This window comes from Eptatretus burgeri, chromosome 2 (genome assembly GCF_056783735.1).
Source record: "Eptatretus burgeri isolate ZD-2024b chromosome 2, Ebu_testis_v1, whole genome shotgun sequence".
Classification (NCBI taxonomy): domain Eukaryota; kingdom Metazoa; phylum Chordata; class Myxini; order Myxiniformes; family Myxinidae; genus Eptatretus; species Eptatretus burgeri.
Genome location: NC_140962.1, coordinates 86,008,002 through 86,029,478, shown reverse-complemented (window position 1 = coordinate 86,029,478; position 21,477 = coordinate 86,008,002). Strand labels below are relative to the sequence as shown.

The 21,477-nt window shown below is 42.3% G+C and overlaps 1 protein-coding gene across 5 annotated transcripts in view; it reads left to right on the top strand.

The window, feature by feature from the left end:
• The window catches only part of IFT43 (intraflagellar transport 43), a 145,225-nt gene that overhangs the window by 65,879 nt on the left and 57,869 nt on the right, over positions 1-21,477 (top strand). The window lies entirely within an intron of this gene.

Here is a 21,477-nt window from a genome sequence, read left to right as displayed (position 1 = left end):
GCCCATAGTGCCTCAAGCTAATGGAAGGCCTTACCCATCCACCTTACCCCAATCATCTTCTCCAACCTTTTCTCTTTATTGTTTGTGTACTCCAGAGTGATAATACTTAGTCAAAATATTACGCGAAAGTCCAAGGGAAGGAGATTAGACTAAAAGTGTTGTCTTTGGGGTTTATTTATTTATTTGGAACTCAACCCTTTCTTTACTTCTGTCCTGTGAATAAATTTGTTTTTTTTATGTATTTCAATTCTTTCCTCATTTGACTTACTCACTCCAGTTCTTCCACACATGGGTAATGGGCTATTCTGGCGGACGTAAGTGTCACTTTGTTCCTTCACTTGGCTGCCATGCAAAATTCCCTGGAGCCAAATTGGTTTAATGATATGGATTAAAGTTACTGATTGCTTTCTAAAATGCTTGGTTCATCTTGCGAGTATAATTACTCGTGGCGTGACACGTTGTTAACTTGCCATTAATTTGGTTACTTCTGACATCGACAAGTACATTTCTGCATCCTCAAGGCATGGTACGGTAGCTGTCCATGCAACAATATCTTTCTCATCAATACCTCTCTTCTGATACCTTTCCCATTTAATTGGCACTGCTTGTTGACTTCAAAGGAAACTTTTCTTGAGGTCTTGTTACCTTTGATGAAGAGGCAACATGATGTTTGAAATGACTTATGAGTCTGGCAATATCCATTGACTTCATGAGTTTGATTAGATATGGAGTTAAGAAAAACTTGTCTTCCCCTAACCAGAAGCAGGAGCAGGTGAACTTCCTGAAAATGTATCCAGTCAGTCAAAAAAGTAATATGGACAACACTTCTGTTCTTATCAAAAAACAAGATATTGTTGAAGATTCGGCAGCGCTTAACAGCACCGCCGTCTCAGGCGTTATAACACCGGCAAGTTCGGCACAGGTCTCAGGTAACGCGCCTCAGATCGCGATACCAACGTACACCTGGGCCTCACCATTTGGGGATATAGACCCCGGGTACAGACTGGGTTTGATCAGAGACCGAGCGAAGTCTGCCGGTCCGTAGCCCGTTTCGTTTTAAATAGAAATCGAGCGATTGTTCCTCAGCGCGGCACGAATAACTTCAAGGCGGCAACTTTCGTATGAATCAGCCAGATTTATTGGGGACCCACGGGGAACACGACACAAGCAAAACATTCACGACAATGTGATAATTAATCTATAACCCGCTCTTAACTAGGGAGCTACGGATACGGGTTTCGAAGGGAGCCCAAGCAAAAGAAACATTAGGCCTGGCCAACAGGCATACAAGACACGGAGTACTTGGTGGTGCCTCATGGACGAGAGGAAAGTGTCGAAGGCACGAATGCGGCTGGTGACAAGCCGATGGTGTTGGATTCGAGCGCCCAGCTCGAGCATGCAGCGTGGCAAGATGGCGCTCGTACTCCTATCGGCACCACTTGCGCATGCCGCGTGGCAAGATGGCGGCGACGACGTCCTTTTGTAGGCACCGCTCACGCACCAGCCTCGGAGCGTCCAGCCCCTGTAAGGTCGACGGCACAAGAGCTAAAGATCCGGTGTGTTCCAGCTGGTTTCTCACAAGGTCCAGTATGTGAATCCAGGCCTGGCCTGTATACCAGACCAGGCCAAATCTGGGTGTTGGGCTCCGCAGGCAGATCGACGGGATGAAAAGATGTCGTCGAGCCATGCCGGGAGTAAGGACAGTCAGAGGCTCCGTGGTTGGACTCAGGATGAACCTGTGGATCACCTGCAGGCTGGATCCATCGCCGAGGAGGAACAGCCGGCCAAGCCACTCCTCATAACGCAGATCGCAGACTCACAAAAGCAGTTCCTCTTGCCTTTCGGGGCGGGCTCTTCGGACCGCCTCCGGGGACACGTGATTGGTCCATCGTTCGACTTTACAGCAGCTCTCCCCCAATGGGTTGCTGACACGTCTTGTTGACTGACTGTCAGGGCGCTGGGTGGGGGTTAGTTAAGAGGGGGGAAGGGAAAAGAAGAAGGCGCCTCTCGGTACACCACCACTGTATGAACATTGGACAGCCTGCCTCACCTCCCGACACACATGTAAAGGCCCTGTCACACCTTGACGATTTAGCCAGCGTATGCCGACGAATGAAAAATTTGTCTAAAACACTGGCACATGTCGAATACGTTATGGGTAAGTTTTGTATACGTTAAGAGCACGCTGGCATACGTCGTACGCTGGCATACGTCGTAGTACGCTGGCATACGTCGCAGTACGCCAAGCTTGTCGACAAATTTTAACATGCTTGAAATTTTTCGACATATGCTAGCGTATGACTCACACGTTCCGCATACGCTGGCCATAAGTTGTAGGCACGTTGCGCGATCGTTGACACACGTCGACACACGTTACTTGTAAGTTACTCATAAGTCGAAACACGTCAAGGTAATGTTTAGCATACCCGAAACTTATTTCTAACCTATGAGTAACGTGTTGTAGGCACGTTATGCGATCGTTGACACACGTCAACACACGTTACTTGTAAGTTACTCATAAGTCCAAATACGTCGAGGTAATGTTTAGCGTCAGTGTTCCAGACTCCATGTTTTTTTTTTCTTTTTTCTTCGGCATGACGGTGATGTTGACACTTCGATTTCTTGTGTGGTTATAATATAATATAATTAATAGGCTGCTGCTCAACGATTTAAATCATAACCGCACTATAAATCGAAGTGTCAACATCACGCCATGCCGATGAAAAAAAAACCAAAAAAAAAATAATAAAAAAAAAAACCACGGAGTCTGGAACACTGATGGGTTCCTCCTGTGTGAACCCCATTTTTATATACCAATTCCCCTAAATGTTGCCAATAAGCCATTATACGGTAGCTGTAAGTTAGTAACACGTTCAGTAAGTTCTGTGGTCGTCCGGAAGATTTCAAATACATCTACATACGTCAATATGCGTTGGAGATACGTTACACATAGGTTCAAAGCACGTTACTCATAGGTTCAAAGCACGTTACTCATTGGTTAGAAATAAGTTTCGGGTACACTAAACATTACCTCAACGTGTTTCGACTTATGTGTAACTTACAAGTAACGTGTGTCGATGTGTGTCAACGATCGCGTAACGTGCCTACAACTTATGGCCAGCATATGCGGAACGTGTGTGTCATACGCTGGCATACGTCGAAAATTTTTCAACATGCTGAAAATTTGTCGACGTACTCGGCGTACTACGACGTATGCCAGCGTACTTCAGCATGCTCTTAACGTATACAAAACTTACCCATAACGTATTCGACGTGTGTCAACATATTCGGCAAATTTTTCATACGTCGGCATACGCTGGCTAAAACGTCAAGGTGTGACAGCGGCTTGACACTTCGATGTCTTGTGCGGTTATGATTTGAATCGTCGAGCCGCAGCCTTTTAATAGGCTACGCCACATGATCATCGGCGATACGCTGCTGCGCGCTATGCATAAGTTAGACTATCCTTGGGCATAGGTTGTGAATGCCGACAACACGCTCAGCATTCATTGATATAAGTTATCTATATGTTATCGAAACGTTCTGTGTACGTTACTCATACGTTATGCATACGTCCAACTCGTTATGAATACATCCAAAACTGGAAAAAAAACATCAATAATTCAGCGTACGCCAGCGTTTTACATATATTTTGATACCTCGCCATACGCTGGCTAAAACGTCAAGGTGTGACAGGGCCTTAACATCCGATTGCCAAACAACCTGGCTAAACATGCATTTGAGGGGGGGATCTGGGCTAATCCTATATTTAATAATCCACTAAGGGCCCATTTCCACAACAATATAAACGTCTTATTAAAATGATGAATTGTAACCAATGAGATTGACAAAGTAGTCAATAATTAAATAAACCAATGTCACCCGCAGGGTGACCCGTATCTTGCCAAAAGGTGACCACGTGTGACTTCTTTAAGGTCACACTGAGGTGAACAGAGCTGCTATCCACCAGGAGTGACTCCTTGAGGAATATCTGCCTACGAGAGATTCCAATGAGAATCATTCTACAGAGTAACCATGAAAAATATGCTTTTGCCTCATAACGTCACCAAATGACGTCATAATGTCTCAAGCTTGATATATCTAGAAAGCACTCATCGAGGTGTTCAATTTGAGGTACTGCACGATATGGTTCCTAAAACTTGAAAATTTGACCTTGGGGTCAAATATGTTTGACCTTAGGCGCTAACCATGAAGGTCAAGGCCAATCGCCACCAAAAATTAATCAGCTGAGCGCCAGACCATGAACTATATTCCCATGAAGTTTGAAGACGATCCGATCAAAATTACTCAAAAAATAAGGGTTTCGTCGACTCCCCTGATTTGCGACAAAGTGACCTTGACCTTTGACCTTGACCTTCAAAATTTTGTGCACTGAAAGGGACCTCTATAGGTCTCTGATATGCGAAGTTACAAAAATTTCCAATGATAACTGTGCTCTGCAGAATTTTTTATACGTGATTACAGACAAACAAACAAACAAAAAAAAACATACAAGCTGACTAACATATCTTGCAAAAACTTCGTTTTGGCAAGATAATAAAAACAAATAAAGACCAGAACCAAAGGGTCAGTTTGAAGGTAAGAAAAAGGTTAGCAGGAATTTGTTATTTCACACAGAGAGATTTTGGTATTTGAATTGGTGTGCCAGGAAGGGTAGTATAATTTTTGCCAGTAAGTTCAATTGGGGATGGAATAAAAAGACTACCTAAAGGTATAGGAATTAAAGATATGCATGGCTCAGTTGAAGATTGGCTCATTTGCATATTACCTTTATAAAATGGTGAAAGGAGTTGAGAGAATTGAGAAAAATGCACTTAAAAGGGTATATAAAAAAAAGAAAGGGTAGAAAGAATTGCTCTTTGGGGAGGAAAAGCCATTCAGGATCATCGAGGAAAGATGTATCAGATGGGGATGATGGTGGTGGGGGGGGGGGGTGAGGGGGAATTCCTTTTTTTGTATGTAATATGTAAATGACCGACAAGTAGCCATCTATTTATTATGGAAAATGTGTAATTTTGACCCCCAATTGTACACCCTCCCTTTCCCCAAATTTTCCCTTTCTCTTCCAATTTTCCCCAACCTTTTCCCACCTCTCATCTTTTTCCTACCTTCTCTCATTCACTTCCTGTTCTCAAATTTGTTTTCTAAATCTCCTCACCATCCCTTTCTCATATAAGTTATATGTAGGCAGCTCCTCTTTCACTAATTTGCTTTGTCTTTCTGAACAATAGCAGCACAAACAACAACAAATATTCTGCATGTAGCGTATTCCCTCATCTGGTCATTTCCGTCTCATCCACTCCCTCATCACTGAATGTCTTCTGGGTTTGATTTATGTGTGAGAAACCAGGCAGGACTTGTTTTATGTAAGAGTAAGAATATGATATAGGAGTGATGGGTCAAAAGGCATTCTTCTATGTCAGATGTTACTTGCATATATAAATAATAATTAATATTTGTAGTTTACAAATAAATGCATTTGTAATCCCTTGTCTTGAAAACAAAACAAGGTGGAAAAATGAAATTGAGGTTCAATTCCTGCACATTCTTTCAACTATTTGTGAGCTTTCAACAAGCCCTTGAACTTTATTTATTCGAAAGTACATCCTTAACCAAAACCTGACATTTAGATTGGCTATTTGAAACAATTTAATCTCTCACTGAGCAGAAACTCTATCCACGAACAAATATTTGATATCTCTATCACACCATAGTATGCCAATTTAGATGGACTTACACAAATGAGTTTCAGCAGGACCTCACCACAAACAAGCAAGGAGACTTCTGAAAGGAACAATCATTCACAGCTGCGTTGCAGCAAAAGGCCCTTACCAGGAGTGCTGTCTTCACACCCCCTCTTCCCTCACGTCTGCCCCTCCCCCCCCCCCCCCGCCGTCTGGTCGTGCTGCCTCTCATCCATCATGACGCAGTGGCAGCCGTCAACCATACCTTGTCATCAATCATGGGTGTTGTTAGTGGGACATGGACAAAAATTGCAAACCCCTTTACCTTCCAATGCTGTCTCTCATAGTTTTCTCCTATCTTGGCCATATCCTTCTCTCACTCAACCAAATTCTCTTTCTTTATGTGAAATAGTTTTTCATGTCTGTTGAAGCTTTATAAAGCTTTTGCAAGAATGACAATTGCACACTGCCCTTTTTGCTGTTGATATGCAATATCAACCTTGAAAATGTCTTTTTTTTCATGGCAATCCTCTGTGTAACTCCTGAAATTAATTATTCCTTTTGATTGAGGTTTCTCCTACTTGAATACATCCTTCGATGTGAGTGGTTAACCCACTCGTTATGCCAATGATATCCAAATGCTAATGCATTTTGCCTTTTGCAAGCTTTAAGTTTCTCTTTTCTTCTTTCTTCCTCTACCTTTATTTGCCTTTTTAATTCCCTTGCACAACATGCACACACATCTTTCTTTCTTTTCTTTTTCCAGTCAAAGTATTTTTCACTTTGCTTTTTAATTATTATTTCATTGCTGTTGTTGTTCGTCTTTCGGCTGCTCCCGTTAGGGGTCACCACAGCGGATCATCCGTTATGATCCGCATACTGATTTGGCACAGGTTTTACGCCGGATGCCCTTCCTGACGCAACCCTGGTTGCCTCTTACGACACAGGGATAAGGATTGGGTTTCGCCATGATTCCGGGCTGCCCTACACCCTCTCATAGCGTGGCCCAGTGCAGAGCTCCCGTCCTCAAGCGATCCTCCAACCAAGCCTCCGAGTATCCGGATTACAGGCGCACCCCACTACGCCCAGTTTATTATTTCATTACTATATAATAATAATAATAATAATAATAATAATATCATTCCTTTCTCACCATAATGGCACATTGTGCTGCCAAGGCAGTTTCATTGGCAAGGAGTACAGTCCTGGATGGGTCACCACTCCAACAGATTACCCTGAATGGTTATTACCCCAGTACACTGGTACTCATTTCACTGACCTCAGAAGGATGACAGGCTGAGTCAACCCCACCTGGTGTCAATTCAACAGCCAACAGGGGTTTGAACTTAGGACCCTAAGGTCCCAAACCAGCCACCTTAACCACTAAGCCAACACCAAGCTTCCTTACTACATGATATTATTATTACCTCCGCCACCGAATGTGAAGGAGGTTATATTTTCACCCATTTGTTACTTGACGAAATCTAGGATTTTGTCAAGTATGTTGGTCGGTTCAGTTTGTTTGTTTGTGTGTGTGTACGTCTCGCTCTAGTGGACTTATTGGCCACCAGAATAGAACCCTATAACTTTTGGCATGTCAAGGTCAAAGGTCAAGGTCACAGTGAGGTAAAACATTCGATTTTTGATGGTTTGGTACAGATAACTCGAGAACGGAAGAAGCTACCAATGCCTAATTACACCACGTGAGTCAGGAGGGTGGTGGCTCGCGCTGATTAGATTTTGGTCAAAATCGGTCAAAGGTCAAGGTCACAGTGAGGTCAAACATCAAAAAAAATTATAACTCGAGAACGGAAGAAGCTACCAATGTCAAATTACACCACGTGATTCATTTTTTTGTTTGTTTACCCAAAAAAACTATGTTTAACCCCAAAAATACCTATTATCACTCAATATTCTCGATGGTACGTGATTTTGTTGAATTTCGTCAAGTCCTGGCCCTATGGGCCATTTTTACTTGACGAAATCTACGATTTTGTCAAGTATGTTGGTTTGTTTTGTTTGTTTGTTTGTGTGTACGTCTCGCTCTACAGGTTGCATTTCGAGTCGGAATGTCATGGAACTTCACCAGTGGACTTATTGGCCACCAGAATAGAACCCTATAACTTTTGGCATGTCAAGGTCAAAGGTCAAGTTCAGGAAAAATTCCTGGAAATCGCGAAAATCAGTATCTTTTAGCATGGGCCGATTTTCAAAAATTCATGTCTCCGCCAAATCTTAACGGATTCCTTTCAAATTTGAAACACGGACGTAGGAGGGGAGTATCTTTGACTGGATGAATTTCGTCAAGTCCTGGCCCTATGGGCCATTTTTATTTGTTTGCCTGTCTGTCTCTTTGAGTGCAGGATATCTCAAAATGTTGTAAATGGATTTGGATAAAATTTTGTTGACAGGTTGTGTCTGTGACAAGGACGAACTAATTAGATTTTGGTGAAGATGGGTGAAGATTTTGGTAATCTGGATCTGCATCCGGATCCGATAAATTTTTTTAAGTGATTCTTCACCATATTGAGAGATAGGGATAAACTGATATATATATATATATATATATATATATATATATATATATATATATATATATATATATATATATATATATATATATCACGATATAAGCCTGGTGTTGGCTTAGTGGTTAGGATGGTGGCTTGGGATCCAAGGGTCCTGAGTTCAAGTCCCGTTGGCTGCTGAATTAACACCAGGGGGTTGACTCAGCCTGTCATCCTTCCGAGGTCGGCGAAATGAGTGCCAGTGTACTGGTCCCGGTGTATGCCCCGGTTAGAATAGGTGTACCATATCCCTGTGTGTCGTAAGAGGTGACCAGGGTTGGCGTCAGGAAGGGCATCCGGCCATAAAACATTGCCTCAAGAAAAAGCCAAACCCCTGCACAGCAGGGAAAAATGGCTGTAAAAACGGTCATTTATATATCACGATATCTCAAAAAGTTGTGGACGGATTTGGATGAACTTGATGGACAGGTTTGGTGTATGACAAGGATGAAATGATTCGATTTTGTTGAAGACACAAATCCGGAGAAGAGAGTTATTTAATTTTTAAAATGATTCTTCACCATTGAGAGATAGGGACAAAAACGATATATCGTACGATATCTCAAAAACTTCATGGGCTCAATATGTTCTCGTGAATCGGGCATTGCATGGCGGAGATATGCGCACCACCGAGTGCCCTTCTAGTTTCGTTATTTTATGAGATTATTGTTACCTCCGCCACCGAAGATGGAAGGAGGTTATGTTTTCACCTCTTTCTGTCTGTCTGTTTGTGTGCAGGATATCTCAAAAAGTTGTGGACTGATTCGGAAGAAAAATGGTGAACAGGTTGAGTGTGTGACATGGAAGAATTGATTCATTTTTGTTAAAGATCCGAATCCGGATCTGGATCCGAAAAATCTTAAGTGATTCTTCACCATTGAGAGATCGGGTTCAACTAATATATATATATATATATATATATATATATATATATATATATATATATATATATATATATATATATATATATATATATATATATATATATATATATATATATAATGATATCTCAAAAAGTTGTGGACAGATTCGGATGAAACTTGATGGACAAGTTGGGTGTGTGACAAGGACGGTTTGTTTCGATTTTGGTGAAGATCTGAATCTGGATCTGGATACAAGAATTATTTAATTTACAAAGTGATTCTTCACCATTGAGAGATGCGGCCAAAAACGATATATAGCAGGATATTTCAAAATGTTATTGGGCCCGATATGTTCTCGTGGATCAGGCATTGCGTGGTGGAGGTATGCTCTCTACCGAGTGACCTTCTCGTATTATTCTGTTTTTTTTTTCTTTATTAAGGTATTAATCATTTTTGAAGAGTGGGCTTGTGCAGTACATAGTTAATGGATTGCTCTTTCTGATGCCATGAAGTCCAAAACTGGTGATGATATGTACTTTTGCAATTGAAATTCACTTGAACTTTGCACAGCACCCAACTCAGTGCCATGATTGTTCGAGCGTCGACTCTTGAGTCGTGGAGGCCAGCAGTTTGATTCCTCCCCTGACGAAGACATACAAAAGATTATATGTATATGTGCGAAAAATTACATGCCCAGACCAGGAATCAAATCCAGGTCCTCTGGAACCCAGGTCAGCTTTCCAGAGGACCTGGATTTGATTCCTGGTCTGGGCACGTAATTTTTCCCACATATACATATAATCTTTATTTCCTGTTCATTTATAATTGACATACAAAAGAGTTTAAAAATGGTATATGTTGCTTCCTTGCTTGATTTTCAGCAAAGTAGCTTCGAGCATGGAAAAGAAACCCCATCAGTTGGCACCTATAAGGAAGAGGACATTTCTGCATAATTGCCATATTAAGTGTGGAAGGAAAACCAATATCATAGAGATGGCATCGCTGGTACCCTTTGTGCCCCAGGAAGGTACGTCACTTCCCCCAGGCTCAGCGGCTGTGTTTGTCTGAAGTCATGTCTGGTGTTTTCTCATGTATTTGTCTGCATGTGTCATTGATTGTTATCTATATACGTATCCATGCAAGTTGCTGTTGTTGGCAGCTATCTCCACATGTGGGTGCATTTCAGGAGATGGAACGGAGACCTACCAGGTCTCAAAGTATCCATTTCCATTAGTGTGTGTGTAATCATGATTCATGTGTGTGTCATATTTTACATATATTTTACGATTCGTATATATTTTACATGGTCTGGAAAAGCAATTACACAGAACAAATCAGGACACAACATAACAAAGGGAGCAACAGGAGAAAGGGGAAACAACAGCAGGGCAGAGTGAAAAAGTAGTCGGAGATGGACAAATGAGGGATGCAGGTAACATTGAGGGGAAAGGGAAATGCAAAGGGTGGACATTATGGATACAGAAGCAAAATTGTGTTTGACCAGTTTGTGATTTTGTTAAGGTCTGAGGAGAGGGAAGAGGCTGCTGCCTGTCTGTCTGTCAAAAGGATGAGAGATGTCACAGTAGAGAGTAGAGTCATCAGCAAAGAGATAGAGGATTTTCCAGAGAGTCAGTGAGATCATTGATGAAGATTCGGAATAATATGGGGCCTAGAACACTGCCATTGGGTACTCCATCCTTGACAGGGAGAGGAGATGAAAAGGTTCCGTTGAGAGCCACACGTTGACCATCCATCCATCCATCCATCCATCCATCCATCAGGACCATACTCTGGCAAGAGCGTTGGTGCTGCCTAAGCAGTCTCCTTGGCTATTGGGCACAATCCTGGACGGGTCACCACTCCGACACAGTATACCAGCAAGCTGACACTCATTTTGCCGACCTCGGAAGGATGACAGGCAGAGTCAACCCCACCTGGTATTAATTCAACAGCCGGGTGGGATTTAAACTCAGGATCCGAGGATCTCAAGCCCACCACCCTAACCATTAAGTCAACACCAGGCATACACGTTGACTCCGAGAAGGGAGAAAGACTATACAGACTCTATGAGCCTGAGGAAGCCGGCTGTGAAGCTGGTGAAACGTTGCCTGAGACTGGGTCTGCTCTTGCTTATTGCTGAAATGAGTGGAGTAGATCTAGTTTGACTTTTGCTCGGTGAAATGCTTTCTTCTTCTTTAAAAAAATATAAATCTATTTGATTAATGTCAAAGTCTGTGTGTGTGTGTGTGTGTGTGTGTGTGTGTGTGTGTGTGTGTGTGTGTGTGTGTGTGTGTGTGTGTGTGTGTGTGTGTGTCAGTGTGTCTCCTCCACATGCATACTAAGAAGACTCCAAGGAAGTGCATGACTGAAAATTGGGTGTTTGGGTTAATTAAAACACCCCCTTTTTAATGGCCTTATTTAATTCTTCATCAGGCGATCCTCCGTCACCTCGCTCTCTGGGGTCTTAAGGCGTTTCCTGTGTAACCTCACTGGTGTCTGAAGCCACCATGTTTTTTGGCCTGCTCAACCATACCCAGACTTGGAACAGGCCACAACGATTTCTCTACGATAAATGTTTTTCACATTCCTCACTCATATTGTCGAATGCCTATTCATCATAGCTACGAATTGCTGTATACATCACTTTTGTAAGTTCTATAGTTTTCAAATTAGGAGCTTGGAGAGATTTCAGGCATTGTATCATACGATTTCCCACGATGTGCTATCATGGACAAAGTAAAGTATATCATCGAAATATTATTTCGGTTTTGAAGATCGGATATCGTCCACACTAAATAAGTGTCGAAATCCTATTTACTTTAAGCAAGCAAGGCTATGTTCTCTCCTCCATACATACACAAGAAAATGTGTAATTTCCAAAGTATTAAACTTATATTTTTCTACTGTTTGGAGAAATATATTGAGTGAATAAAAAATTTCGGAACGTAACAAAATTAACTGGCTTCTTTGAGCTATATGATTTAATGCATTCACAGCTAGACCTCACGCCTTGTTCCCAAGGGGCTGCCAATCCATAACGTCTGCCAGATCTGCGTCTATAGTTTTTGGAGGTTTCGCGAGATGCTCTACAGGAAATAAAAGCAAATCTGGTGAAAAACGGATGTTTAAAAAAAGTTATAATGTTTGCGCGGACCCCGAACTGATGCACTGTGTGACGCATGCACAGACGAGCAGGCAAGATGGCGAATTATCTGCATTGTTTATTTCACGGGCGATTGAACTTTGCGATGTCTCCAGGGTTGCTCTGCATTAAGCTGCAACTCTTTTGTGGATAAAGTCATTATTTGAACGAATTCATTTTATTTCATTAAATGCTGCGTGCACGGTGAAGACTGTCTTTAAAGTTAAAGGGATCCCATATGATATGTAGCGACAACCTGACCAACCGTTCCTTATCAACCATTTTATTGGAGTGCTTGCATGAGTGCTTAAGCCACTTTGCTGAATGCCTTACAGTCAAGAGCGGTACCGCGCTACATCCTTCTGAGCGAATCGTTCACTCACTGTGGACGCTTTGGTCTGCCACATCATTCAGAGCGAGTGGTTCATGCTCTGTCACCCTGAGCATGTGGTTCGTGCTCCATCACCCTGAGCGAGTGGTTCGTGCTTCATCGCCCTGAGAAAGTGGTTCGTGCTCCGTCACCCTGAGCGAGTGGTTTGTGCTCCGTCACCCTGAGCGAGTGGTTCATGCTCCGTCACCCTGAGCGAATGGTTCATGCTCCGTCACCCTGAGCGAGTTGTTGTGAAATAACACCCAATTTCTGAGCCGTTTGTCAGAGTATGCTTGGGCACATCCGGTCCCACCTGAGGACACCGCTGCCCACTCAGACGTGGCACCCCACTGCTGCCGTTCATTATCTCCACATGTGGTTCCACCATAGTTCGGTTCCGGTCTCTTCTTTTCTCGGTCTCATCCTTCCTCGGTGGTATGGAATCGGCAAAACCCAACTACGTAAGGCCTTGTAATGTCCCGAATGCATGTCAATCAGTGCAAATCCGGGTTCCATGTGGGTGGCCCTTGGTCTCACCAAAACTTCTGCTCTCGGCTCGGTTCTCATTCCCATGAAAGTTTGTGTGTTCAACGTGGTCCTCGATCCCATGAAACGCAGCCTTTCTCATCCTCAGTGGGTGGAATTCGATCATTGCTTGAAGCCCTAGCTCAGGCCTTTGTTCTCCAGCAGTAATGGGTTTAAAAACAACAAATCCCACACTCGTTTTATAGATATGTCTCCTGGATGTCATTCCTTCTTCATTATATTTAAATTGCTGTACTATTTTTTTTTTTTTAAATACAGGATCGAGGCTCAGAGAAGAGTGAGGTGACAGAGGGTTGAAATGCAATGCACTGGCAGTGGGGCCACAGTTCGACAAAATAACGTAAATAACAAGCAGGAAAGGAGGCCAGAGAGGAGAGGAGCAACACAGTAATTAGCAAGTAAGAGGATTGGGTTAGGTCAACTTAATGGGGGAAGGAAATATCACGGATATGTATTGATGATGTGAGAAGCTGATGCACTGCTTGCTTGTAGCCCGAGCCTTGGAGAGAAAAGTGTGATTATGAACCACCCCTGGAGGCAGTTCCATAAATTGGAGAAAAGATGAATAAATGAGTGGTAGTTGACGGTAAGCCTGGATAATGTGGGTTTGTCCAGGAAGTAATTACTACAAGAACATGTGTCCTAAAGAAGATGGGTAGGGTGTTTATGAGTGGAAGAGTTGTAAGGACAGAAGGAGCAAGACCAGAGGTGATGCGGTAAAAACTAGAAGGGTACTCGGTGGAGCGCATACCTTCGCCACGTAATGCCTGATCCACGATAACATATCGGGCCCGATACGTTTTTGGAATATCATGCTCAACAGCACTACAGGGTGCCCCACAGAAAACCAGGAAATTTGGTACAGTTTATTTAAAACAAAACAAAAGCAGACTTAGATGTAGTGTAAAACAAAGATACACTTTATTACTTACGAAATCTTTGGATTTCGTAAGTATATTGATGACCTCCGTCCTCTGTTTGTGTGTTTGTTTGTGTGTGTGTGTGTGTGTGTGTGTGTGTGTGTGTGTGTGTGTGTGTGTGTGTGTGTTTGTTTGTAAGCCACGATAACTCGAGAACGGAAGAAGCTACTAATGTCAAATTACACCACGTGATTCAGGAGGGTGATGGCTAGCGCTGATTAGATTTTGGTCAAAATCGGTCAAGGGTCAAGGTCACAGTGAGGTCAAACATAATTCCGTAAATTCATGTGGAGAAATGGAGTATTTTTGCTTCATTCGACGTTACGAGTTCGTTTCAACTTCGATTTTAATTTTGTGTTCGGTTTTTGCGATCGCTTAGGACGCTTAACACTCGGTTGTCGAAATTCTGGTAAAAATCGGATGTTTTGGAGACGTTTTAAGATTGTATAAAAAATATTTCACTCGCCACGTCACGGCTCGTCATGTGGTGCAGCGCGCTCGAGCAGACGCGTTGTTGAGTCACGTAAAGGTTTTGTGTGTGTGCGCTGACGGTGTTTTCGATAAAGATGGTGTTTAAAAGTCATTTTTTATCCCAATAAAGGTTATCGTCGCATGCCTGACTCGCTAAGCCTTCGGATTATGTAAAGATTGTTGGTGGATGGCCGAATATTACGGTTTTGTGACTTTGATAAAATAATATTAAATAATTGCATGGAGAAATGGAGATTTTTGCTTCGGTCGACGTTACGAGTTTGTTTTAACTCAGACCACAATTTTGTTTTCACTTTTTGTAAAGGTTAAGTATGCTTAACACTTGGTTGTCAAAATTCTGGTAAAAATCGGATGTTTTCGCAGATTTATGTCGGGTGTCGTGTCTGAGGCTTAACTGAAGATTATGCTAATGAGGGGGATTGTAACACATGGCATTATGCGCTCGTTTTAAAGTCAATTTCAATCCTGTTTTCACTTTTGGTAATGGCTAAGTATGCTTAATACTTGGTTGTCGAAATTCTGGTAAAAATCGGATGTTTTATGAGATTTATGTCGGGTGTCGTATCTGAGGCTTAAATTAAGATTATGCTAATGAGGGGGATTGTAACACACGGCATTACGCGCTCGTTTTAAAGTCAATTTCAATCCTGTCTTCAATTTTGGTAATGGTTAAGTATGCTTAACACTCGGTTGTCGAAATTCTGGGAAAAATCAGATGTTTTATGAGAGGTTTGGAACAGAATCATCGTAGAAACTTCTGGTTTGCGTCGCTACCTTCTCAAGAGACAGCTTTTATTAGACAAGGTCAGAGGTCAAGTTGATGATTTCGTAAGTACCAGTCTATGACTGCTTGTTTATATGTTAGTTTTCTGATATGGTAAAATACAGCAAAATAAATCTCAAAATCTCAAATTTCCTGGTTTTCTGTGGGGCGCCCTGTATATACATTACTATTTTGGCCCTATCTATCAATGGTGAAGAATCACTAAAAAAAAGAAAATCCTTGTATCCAGATCCGGATTTGGATCTTCACCAAAATCTAATCAATTCATCCTTGCCACACACCCAACCTGTCCACCAAATTTCGTCTAAATTCATCCACAACTTTTTGAGATATCTTGCTATATATCATTTTTGGCCCTATCTCAATGATGAAGAATCACTGAAAAAATTATCGTAGTCGGATCCGGATCCGGATATTCACCAAAATCAAATGAGTTTGTCGTGTCACACACCAAACCTGTCCTCCAAGTTTCATGCAAATCCGTCCACAACTTTTTGAGATATCCTGTACACAGACAAACAGACAGAAAGGGTGAAAACATAACCTCCTTCACCTTCGGTGGCGGAGATAAAAAGAGGTTACCTACCCTACCTGTCTCTGGTGTGAGAGCAACAGCCCTTGTGCTTTAACCTCATCATGGGAGGTATCAATAATTTTGAGAGCTTTCGATTTTACAGAATGCAGAAGAGACAGATGTGGTGCTGGGGTACACACACACAAACACACACTCATGTGAAGCCAGTAGCTGCTGGTTGCATAATTGGTTAGGGACACAGCTATGCCACTGATGCAGTGCCCCTATTACCAAACACTCATGCTTATTCCACCAACCTCATAAGAATGACAGGCTGAATCAACCCCACCTTCATGGTGTTAATTCACCAGTTGACAGGGTTTGAACTCGGGACCCTCAAATCCCAAGACAGCCACCCCAACCACGAAGCAAACACCAGACTTGATGCTGGGGTGCCAGTACATACAGAAAAGCAGTACTCCATTAAGCTATGGACAAATTCCTTCAAAGGTATGAGTCGTTCTGATTTTTCAAAGAATGATTTAGAATGATGGAGGGAGGCTGCTTCGTCTGCAGCTGACTTTGAAGGTCAACTTTGCTGCATGATTATCCCAGGAGAGGTCCATAGCTGATGGTGAGGCTATAAGTTCAAGTGACTGATCATCTTCCAGTGGCTGACAATATAAATTGAAAGGTGGATTCATTTGATGAAACTTCTAGAGTGACAGGATGAGAATGAGATTTGTCAGAATAGAAAGACATGTTCCATTTTTCAGTTCTTGAGCAGTCAAGCCTGAACTCTTATCTTATCAATTCCAGATCAGTGGACAGCAACATAGCTGCTGTCTGACTGTCAGTAGGATGGGATGCTGTAAAAAGTCGTCTGCAAAAAGGAAGAGGGGATTTTCAACAGAGATTGTTTATGTACGTAAAGAACATTCAACTGGGCCCAATTCAACTCAATGTGTGTGGTGTAGTTAGTAAAACTAAGCATGGCATCCTTAATGTTTATATAAAAGATTTTGATTTTGTTTGTTTGTCTGAAAGCAAAACTGACTCATTTGAAGAGGATTTATTTCCGAACTTCTGCCCAGTGTCTGCACTTCTACCCAAGACATTTCCTACTCATACGTTTGGTGGGGTGCATGGTCTTTGTGTACTGGTAAAATATGTTCACTTTGACCATATTTCATTATGACACTTTGACACCTGCTCAGAAAACGTTTTATGGCTGAAGTTCAGTCAACAAGGTGGCTTTTGGCCTTGAGTTAATTTTTGGTGCTGTATATATTCTGCATAAGCCTGGTGTTTGCTTTGCAGTTAAGGTGGCTGGCTTGGGATCCAAGGGTCTTGAGTTCAAGCCCCTGTTGGCTGTTGAATTAACACCAGGTTGGGTTTACTCACCTGTCATCCTGAGGTTGGTGAAATGAATTCCAGTGTACTGGGATAATAACCATTTGGGGTAACCTTTGTTGGAGTGGTGACCTATCCAGGACTGTACTCCTTGCCAATGAAACTGCATCAGCAGCACGATGTGCCTTTACGGTGCGAAAGGGTTCTGCATGAGGGTTCTGTGTTCCTTCACAATAATATTTTTTATCTTATTGCAGAAGACATTATAAACTCTGGTAGTAATTCTGACATACCTGGAATATTAATTGGTGACTTCAATTCAAGAACCGGTCTTTTAAAACGACTTTATTGATATTGAAGAGTCCGTTGCTATTGTTGCTGATATTGACGATGTTAATAATGACATTTTCAATAGTAAACAAAATATTGGACTGTTTGGGATCCCAAATAACAGATTTAATCTTGATACTGTGAAAACCAGAAATTTAATCTTGATACTTTATTATAACCGCACTAGAAATCGAAGTGTCAACATCACCGTCATACCGAAGAAAAAAAAAAAACCAGGGAGTCTGGAACACTGACGGCAACTATTACCTTGATGTGTTTCGACTTATGAGTAACTTACAAGTAACGTGTGTCGACGTGTGTCAACGATCGCGTAACGTGCCTACAACTTATGGCCAGCGTATGCGGAACGTGTGAGTCATACGCTGGAATACGTAGAAAAATTTCAAGCATGTTAAAATTTGTCGACGAGCTTGGCGAACTACAACGTATGCCAGCATGCTCTTAACGTATACAAAACTTACCCATAACGTATTCGACGTGTGCCAGCGTTTTAGACAAATTTTTCATACGTCGGCATACGCTGGCTAAATCATCAAGGTGTGACAGGGCCTTAATGGTGGGTTCGGTGCCGAATTTGGTCAAGGAAATTACTCCTGTCATAAACCAAATGGCTAAAGTACGGTTGATTTCATCTTGGTGTCACCGTTTCTTATATCCAGAATTGTAGATTTTCTTCGGGTTGGTTGTTATTACCCATGTTTGTCTGATGTTCATAACCCTCTAGAAGTAACCATCAAAAACTGTACTGGTAGCTCTATTTGTCATTTGTCTCATCAGGCTATAGTTGCCGATCTGAATTATGATTTGTTTAATGTTAATCAAATATAGGTTGGGTTAAGTGGCTGCCTGGACATGCTAAGGAGTATATGGATCTTTCTTTTAATGTTGAAAATCTTGTGTACTTATCAGAGAAGCTTAATAATATACAGTATGATTCACAAGATAAAGGCAAGCTTGATGAACTCAGAAATCACTTGTCTGATAAATGTGTATATATATATATATATATATATATATATATATATATATATATATATATATATATATATATTTTTTGTATACCTTGTCGAGGCTCATGTGAGAGCTAATACACAACGCACAGCAAGGGGGACATGAGACAAGAGGGACGGGAGTGGGAAGGACAAAACAGTGGGGAAAAGACACATTAGGAGATCTGTGGAGGGAGAGGGACGGGGCGGGGAACACGGGGTACACAGGATGGACATTACAGGGACTTTCAGGAAGGAAAGCAGGGAATTTGAAGGAGGTGGGCTTGGGTGGATTATCAGGGGTAGAAAAGATCGAGGATTTGAATGGGAGATGATAGGTGGTGGTGAACAGCTGTTTTGAAGGCCTCGAGGGAAGAATGGGATTGAATAGAGTGAGGGAGTTTATTCCAAAGAAGGGGAAAAAGAGGAATGAAAGAGTGAAGGTGAACAGTGATTCATGATTTTGGTAGTTTTACCAGAAGGGGGTTGTTGGCAGACCTTGTGCGCCCTGCGGAAATGTGTTGGGGACAAATCGCAGAGAGAGCAGGGAGGGGGGGGGGGTGAGGCTGAAGAGGAGACGGTAGAAGACAGAAAGACCACCGACCAGCCTGCGGTGAGAGAGTGAGAGGCCCAAAGACTCAGCCTCATTGCAGGAGATGCCAATGATCCGAAATGCCTTGGTTTCTACAGCGTGAAGCCGAGAAAGGTGGGAGGCAGGAGCACCAGCCCAGAGGGGAGAGCAGTACTCCATCAGGCTGCGGACGAAAGCTTTGTAAGTGGTCAGGAGCTCAGGTGGGCCGAGGATGGACTTTGCACGACGGAGGATTCGCAGTCAGCGACTGGCTTTGGAGGCGATGTTTGAAATGTGGCTTTCCCAGGAAAGGTCATGGCAGATAGTGAGACCCAAAAACTTGAAAGAATGGACTTCTTCCAGAGGATTGCTGAGAAAGTGGATGGGGGGGGGGGTTCTAAACGGTCCTTTCGGAGAGACATAGTGAGAGTGTGAGATTTGTCTGGATTGAAAGACATGTTCCAAGTGTTGGACCAGTTTGTGATTTTATCCAGATCTGCAGTGAGCGAAGAAGCTGCTGCTTGCCGGTCTGAGGGATGACCGATGGTACGGCAGAGGGTGGAGTCATCAGCAAAGAGATATGGAGGATTTTCCAGCTAATCGGAGAGATCATTGATGAAAACCAGAAAAAGAACAGGGCCCAGAATGCTGCCTTGAGGAACTCCAGCCTGGACAGGAAGAGGGGATGAGAGAACTCCATGAAGGGCCACACGCTGGCTGCGACAGGAGAGGAAGTGTGCGAGCCATGAGTGGAGATGGCCTTGAATACCATAGGAAGATAATTTGGTGAGCAGGGCAAGGTGCCAGAACGTGTCAAAACGACGCGATATGTCTAGGGATATGGCTCTGACTTTATGTCTGGCATTGAAGACCTCCATCCATTGTTGGGAGAGCAGAAGCAACATATCCAGGGTAGTGTTACCTGCTCTGAAACTAAATTGATGATCGGAAATCAAGAAATTGGAGAAGAGGAAGGATTTAATGTTGGAAGCGATGATGGATTCCATAACCTTGATGATGATTGGGAGAAGGCTGATTGGTCTGGAGTTACAGGGATCTGTTTTTGCACCTTTTTATACAGGGCAGTGATGTTTGCTGATTTCCAAGCAGATGGCAGATGACCTTGAGCAAATGAGAGGGTGAATAGAACAGAGAGAGGGTGAGCAAGAGCAGAAGAGCAGGTTTTTATGACACGTGGGCTGATGCCGTCTGGACCTGTTGCAGAATCTGAGTCGACGTTTGACAGCAAGCTTTTCCACCTTGTCAGGAGAAAAGGACACAGAATCCAGGGACAGTTTGTTCGACTGGGTAAGGTGGGTGCAGAAAGCGATGGATTTTGGACACAAGATTTAGCTGCAAACACCGAGTTTGGTATTCAGCCTTTTCACATGCAGTATCAGCAGTGCGGCCATTTGAGGTAAGCGAGGGGATGGAGGGGGAAGATACAATTTATCTGAATTCTGCAAAGCTGCTGGATTTGATTAAGGATAAATCTCCATTAAATCGACGAAATAGTAAGTCGTAAAAGCCCCGTATGACTGGAAATATTGGTGGTTTGGCTTGACCAAGATTATCATGCAAAACCGTCTCATCACCTCAAAATAAAAAATAAACTCAAAAAAGAAAAAACTTTCGCAGCTAAGTCTGAAATTAAAAACTACGAGACATTACAAAAAATTTATCTGCTAAATCTATGACTTTTTACAAAGACTCGAATAAAAATTGAGAGAAACGAAGCCAAATAATTCGAAGTCATATTGGGAAGTACAGTACTGAGTGGAGCATGCTTATATGAAGTGAATTTGGCAAGATTTATTTTGATAATTTTGTTGAATATTTTAAGGAACTCAGTCAGAAGTTGAATGATAGTGGGTGTTGTAATGATGAAAATTTTGATCTAAGGACCATTGATTATTCTGTGAATGAATTGATTAATGGTGACTGTTATGCTGAAGAGTCGTTGTCTTTCATACCCAAAACTCAAAAATAATAAGTCTTGTGGCATTGATAGCATTATTCACGAATTTTTCAAAAAATTGACCAGTTACTGCAATCCAACTCAGAGTTAGGCTATTCGCACCCTACCGGTTTCGCCGGAGGGGACTATAAGTTTACTCTCCGTCTGTCCGTCCCACCTGTGGTTTTTCAGACTGTTTTTCCCCCATACCCTTTAACATATTCAACTGAAACTTGGTACATGGCTTTATGATGATAAGTTGCAGAACAAGTTTGAGTTTCAGGGCGTTTCATCAATTTTTCACAGTTATGTCCTTTTTGGACTTCAAACATATTGTTGCGAATTCGCACCCG